The sequence below is a fragment of the Dipodomys ordii genome, unplaced genomic scaffold (genome assembly GCF_000151885.1).
Source record: "Dipodomys ordii isolate 6190 unplaced genomic scaffold, Dord_2.0 Scaffold6, whole genome shotgun sequence".
Lineage (NCBI taxonomy): Eukaryota > Metazoa > Chordata > Mammalia > Rodentia > Heteromyidae > Dipodomys > Dipodomys ordii.
The window spans coordinates 5,695,212-5,701,300 of NW_012267222.1; the positions used below are offsets into that span (position 1 = coordinate 5,695,212).

Sequence of the window (6,089 nt, forward strand, 5' to 3'; positions counted from 1 at the left end):
CCCGCGCCGCGCCGCCCCGCCCCGCGCTCCCTCCTCGGGGCTCCATTACGCGGTCCCGGCATCTTCCTGTTTGTTCTCATCCCCGTCCACCCTGCTTTGCTCGCGCTCGCTAGTGGGCAGGGGAAGTTATCTCTTGGTCCTCCGGCCGGCAGTGCCCGGGGAAGCCCTGGCCCGTGCCGCCTTCCTCCTGTGGCCCGGGCGGGACCGCGAGCATCTTCCCGGAGCCCGCGGCCCGGGCCCGCGCGGGGGTCCTGGGCGATGTGCTCCTGTAGGAATGCATTCGCAGTGCGCGCTAGGCCGGCTGTTTCTGGTGTTGTCTTGTCTCGTGGAGAAGCCGGTAGTTTGGAGCTCACTTAGGGGCTTCCAGGCCCCACCCAGTGTGGAGGTCAGGGGTGGCAGTGGAGCTGGTGGCGGAGCTGTCTGTCCGGCCTGGAGCTCTGCTGTCTTTTCTCCCCTTTCCTCAGGGTCATTTTGGTTTTCGGAGCGCAGCGGGGTCGGGGAGGAAAGCACTGATGCCCCCAGCAGGGCCTCCCACCCGCTGTCCTTTGCTGTTCATCTCCAGAGCCACACTGGGGATCAGGCTAACTTCATGAATATCGTCTCTGTAGCCATTGAATAGAATTCGAACCCAGGCATGGTGGAGATCAAAAAGCCAAACAAAACCAACAAGCAGCTCTAAAACTCCACTTGAGTCATCTGCGTGTGCGACCTTGTTGCAGGCTCTGGAAGTTTGCTTTAGTGCCACCAAAAAGAGCTGAGGGTGGCATTGATGAAGGTGGTTAGGAGGGCCCAAGAAAACACTGCGGACTGGATTCTATAGCAGGAGAAACAAGGCTGAGGCTGCCACTTTTGTGTGTATATGTCATCACTAGCACTTGAACTCGGGTGCTGTCCCTTTTTTACACTCAGGGTTGGTACTCTACCACTTGAGCCACAGCTCTATATCTGGATTTTTTTTTTTTTGTCATGGGGTTTGAACTCTGGGCTTGGGCCCTATCCCTCAGCTCTTCAGCTCAAGGCAAGTGCTCTACCACTTGAGCCACAGTGCCACTTCTGGTTTTCTGCTGGTTCATTGGAGATAAGAGTCTCATGGATTTTCCTGCCTGGGCTGGCTTTGAACTGTGATCCTCAGATCTCAGCTTCCTGAGTAGCTAGGATTACAGGTGTGAGCCACTGACACCTGACACCGTATTGCTTTTTGCTGGCTAATTGGAGATACGAGTCCCACAGACATTCCTGTCTTCAAACCAGGATCTTCAGATCTCAGCCTTTTGAGTGTTAGGATTACAGGTGTAGGAGCCACTATCAACCAGCTACTTTTTCTTTTTCTTTCTTTCTTTCTTTTTTTTTTTTCTTCTGTCAGTCATGGGTCTTGAACTCTGGGCCCAGGCACTGTCCCTGAGCTCTTCAGCTCTTTAGTGTTCTACCACTTGAGCCACAGCACCACATCTAGTTTTCTGGTGATTAATTGGAGATAAGAGTCTCGCAGACTTTCCTGCTGGCTTTGAACGTGATATTCAGATCTCAGCCTCCTGAGTAGCTAGAATTACAGATATGAGTCACCTGGTGTTTGAACTCAGGGCCTTATAGCTTGTGTCCTTTTGTGTTCTTTTTTTATTTTTATTGTTTTGGCTGGTCATGGGGCTTTAACTCTGGGCCTGTGCACTGTTCCTGAGCTCTTCAGCTCAAGGCAAGCACTCTACCACTTGAGCCATAGTGCCATGTCCAGTTTTCTGGTGGTTTATTGGAAATGAGTCTCATGGATGTTCCTGCCCAGGATGGCTTTGAACCCCGATCCTCAGATCTTAGTCTCCTGAGTAGCTAGGATTACAGGTGTGAGCCACCAGTGCCCAGCCCACACTATCTTTTCTTTTTTTTTTTTGGTCTGGTCATGGGGCCGGAACTCTGGGCCTGGGCCCTGTCCCTCAGCTCTTTAGCTCAAGGCTAACACTCTACCACTTCAGCCACAGCGCCACTTCCAGCTTTTTTCTTTTTGCTTATGTGGTGCTGAGGAATCAAACCCAGGGCCTCAGGCATACAAGGCAAGCGCTCTACCACTGAGCCACCTTCCCAGCCCCCCCACACTATCTTTTTAAGTGGGGCTTCCAACTATGATCTTCTTGTGTATACCTCTTTTTTTTTTTTTTTTTTTGGTCTGGTCATGGGGCCTGAACTTTGGGCCTGGGCTCTGTCCCTCAGCTCTTCAGCTCAAGGCTAGCACTCTACCACTTGAGCCACAGCGCCACTTCCAGCGTTTTTCTTTTTGCTTATGTGGTGCTGAGGAATCGAACCCAGGGCCTCATGCATGCAAGGCAAGCACTCCACCACTGAGCCACCTTCCCAGCCCTGTGTATACCTCTTAAGTAGCTAGAATTACAGGTGTGAGCCACTGTGCCCAGCCAGCTGTCACTTTTCTGCCTGCCTGCTTTCCTTCCTTCCTTCTTTCCCTTTTTTTTTTTGTCAGAGACCAGGACTGAAACTTTAAGTCCCTGACGCTTTTGCTCATTAGCTGGCACTCGACCAATTGAGTCATGCTTTGAACTCCTAGCTGTCACTGTTGTGTTAACACCATGTAAGAGAACACACAGTTTCTGAAACTTTCTTGTTTTCTAAAACATTTTTCTTCTCTTTCTTTTACTTCAGACACATCAGGGGCTCAGAGTCAGGAAAGGGTGGGATGCAGCTCGCTGATGCCAGAGCACATGTAATCTGCCAGCCAGAGTGGCTTTTGCTGGCTGCCTCTCGTGGCCCATCCCAGAGAGGTAGGTTGGCGGAGGGAGTAGTATTAGGGAGGGGAGAAGAAAGAATGCTTTGCTGGTAGGTTAAGAATCTGGAGAAAACCCACAGTTTCCAACTCTGGCCCAAAGAGGACTTCTCCAGAGACCTAGGAAGGCTGGAGGAAGAGAATGGGGGCAGAGGATACGGCTCAGTGCCGAGCTCTAAAGTAGCAGGCAACAGCCCTGGCTTCCCTCCCAAGCTCCAGAGAAAGAGATACTGAGAAAATGAGAATCAGCACATTCGCGCGACGAGAGACCAACAAGGAAGTCAACCAGAGCTCAGCCAGCCTCCCGAGGGAGGCTGCTCTCTGGGGAAGAGGAGATGGCTCTGGGCATTACAGATGTGAGATGAGCCTCCAATGGCTGGCCGGCAGGGCTTTGTAAGCAGTGAGTGTGTCAATAATCTATGGGCTCCTTTTTGGCTTCATTAGTGAAAGTCAAGTGCTTTTGTTCTGTTTTTGCTGGCCCTGCAGCTTCAGTTCAGAGCCTGGGCACTGTCACTGAGATTAAAAAAAAATTTTTTTTGCCAGTCCTGTGGCTTGAACTCAAGGCCTGGGCACTGTCCCTGAGCTTCTTTTGCTCAAGGCTAGTGCTCTACCACTTGAGCCACAGTGCCATTTCTGGCTTTTTTTGTGCACGTGGTACTGAAGAATTGGACCCAGGGCCTCATGAATGCTAGGTAAGCACTCTACCACTAAGCCACATCCCAGCCTGGGTTGTTTTTTGTTTTTTGTTTTAATGGTTATTATAAAGGGATGGACAGAAGGGTGACAGTTACATAAGTCAAGGAAAAAGTACATTTCTTTTTCTTTTTTTTTTAATTTTATTTTATTTTATTTGTGAACATACTGTACAGAGGGGTTACAATTGCATGGGCATCTTTTTCTTTTTTCTGGGGTCCTGTCATGGGCCTGAACTCTGGGCCTGGGCACTGTCCCTCAGCATTTCAGCTCAAGGCTAGCACTGTACCACTTGAGCCACAGCACCACTTCCAGCTTTTTTTTTTCTTTTTGCTTATATGGTACTGAGGAATCAAACCCAGGGCCTCAGGCATGCAAGGCAAGCGCTCTACCACTGAGCCACCTTCCCAGCCCGTACATTTCTTTTTCTTTCTTTCTGTCGGTCATGGTACTTGAACCCTGGTCCTAGGTGCGGTTCCTGAGCTCCTCAGCTCAAGGTGAGTGCTCTACCACTTGAGCCACAGCGCCACTTCCAGTTTTCTTGTGGTCTCATGGACTTTACTGCCGGGCAGATCTCAGCCTCCTGAGTAGCTGGGATTACAGGTGTGAGACACCAGCGCTCAACAAGAGCACATTTCTTTCTGGACAGTGTCGTCCCTTCCCTCCCTCCCTCCCACTTTTTCCCTCCTGTCCCCACATACAAGTTGTACAGTTAGTAGCACTGCTGCGTTTGTTCACCCTCCCAAAGCCAGAGAAACAAACAAAGAAGACAAAAAGAAAGGAAATAGTAACAAAGGGAAAAAACACCCTCTTGTTTCTATTTCCTGGAGTTCGTTTAGATAGATATCATTTCATATGATCAGATGCACATAGCGTTGCGCCTCTGGGTTCCTCTCCTAAGCGCATCCCCCTTCGGTCTCACTGTGTGTGGATGCCTAGAGTCCTGTATAATTCTTCATGACCCAGTGTATTTTAGATCTAGCTTCTGCATACGAGAGAAAACATGCATTGTTTGTCTCTCTGAGCTTGGTTTGCTTCACTTAACATGATTTGTTCTAGGCCCATCCATTCCCTACTAATGACATAATATCCCTGCCAACATTTGTTATCCGAATCCATGATGTTGGCAAATCTAGCTGGGTGAGATGGACTCTCAGAGTTGTTTTGCTCTGCATTTTCTTTATGGCTAGGGATGATGAGCATTTCCTCCTGTGTTTCTTTGCCGTTCTCACCTCTTCTTCTGAGAAGTCTCCCCTTCGCTCCCTTGCCCATTTAGTGATTGCTTTATTAGCTTGGGGAGGGGTTAGTTTCTTGGTTTTGTTTTGTTTTGTTTTTTGGTGTTGTTGTTGGTGGTGGTGGTCATAGGCCTGAACTCTGGGCCTGGGCGCTGTCCCTGCACTCTTCAGCTCAAGGCAAGCACTCTACCGTGTGAGCCACAGCGCCACTTCCAGTTTTCTAGTGGTTTATTGGAGGTAAGAGTCTCACGATCTTTCCTGCCTGGGCTGGCTTTGAACCTGATCCTCAGATCTCAGCTTCCTGAGTAGCTAGGATGACAGGTGTGAGCCTCTGGTGCCTGGCGTGGCTCTCTTTTTAGTTTAGTAACTAGATGTAAAATTTAGTAACTAAATGGAATTCCATTTGTCAAGTCTTTCTCCCAACTGCTATGCCCCTAGGACTCTTTTTCTTGCCTACTGCTCTGACTAGGAATTCCAGAACCATATAGAAGAGGAGTGGAGAGAGTGGGCATCCTTGCTTTGTTTCTGAAAATGGAACCCAGGGCCTTGCTCATGCTAGCCAGTTGCTTTATCTGCCACTGAGTTACATCTCCAGACTCTACAAGTTCATTTCCTAAGACATTAAAAGTTGCAAATCATGCTGGCACCGGTGGCTCACATCTGTAATCTTAGCTACTCAAGCAGGCTGAGATCTGAGGATCACAGTTCAAAGTCAGTCAGGGCAGGAAAGTCCCATGAGACTCTTATCTCCAATAAATCACCAGAAAACCGGAAGTGGTGTTGTGGCTCAAGTGGTAGAGCGCCCGCCTTGAGCTGAAGGAAAGCTCAGAATTCAAGCCCCCACATGGAAAAAAAACAAGTTGCAAATCAGGAAATATCAGCATTGTTCTGTTATTTACATATGTAAAGATACTCAGACATAACAGAAATTTACTGCAAGTTGTATGTATAGAAGGGAAGTCTGGAGGCTGCTGTTTTCTATGAGTTTTAATGTTTGTTTTGTTTTGTGGGAATGAGGGTTGAACTCAGGGCCTCAAACTTTCTAGGCAAGTATTCTTTTTCTTTTCTATCTAGGAAAGTATTCTAACCGCTGAGCCAGGCTTCCAGCCTTAATATCTTTCCCAGGCTGGCTTCAAATGTATACTCTCCCCTCCTCTGCTTCCCAACTTGCTGAGGACAGACATGATTACCACCATGTCCACTAAACTTTAGATTTAATTGATTTGTTAAATAATATGCCTGCATAATTTACATAAAAAGCAAAGTTACATTCATATTCATCAATAATATAACTTTTTTGTTTTTTTCCTACTCTTTCTGATGTAAGCATGTCCCAATTATTGTAAGCACATTTTTATTATCACTATATAGATGGTATATAGAGGGGTTACCATTAC

General features: G+C 48.1%; 1 protein-coding gene across 6 annotated transcripts in view; it reads left to right on the top strand.

The window, feature by feature from the left end:
* Positions 1 to 6,089, top strand: part of Pik3cd (phosphatidylinositol-4,5-bisphosphate 3-kinase, catalytic subunit delta) — a 45,110-nt gene that overhangs the window by 14,216 nt on the left and 24,805 nt on the right. Inside the window, exon 1 of one of the 6 annotated variants that reach the window (XM_013033976.1) lies at positions 2,643 to 2,762. The exons of the other annotated variants lie outside the window; for them this stretch is intronic. The gene's annotated coding sequence lies outside the window, so the exon portion shown is untranslated. Of the gene's footprint in view, positions 1 to 2,642; positions 2,763 to 6,089 lie in introns of those variants that run through there. 6 annotated transcript variants of the gene reach the window in all.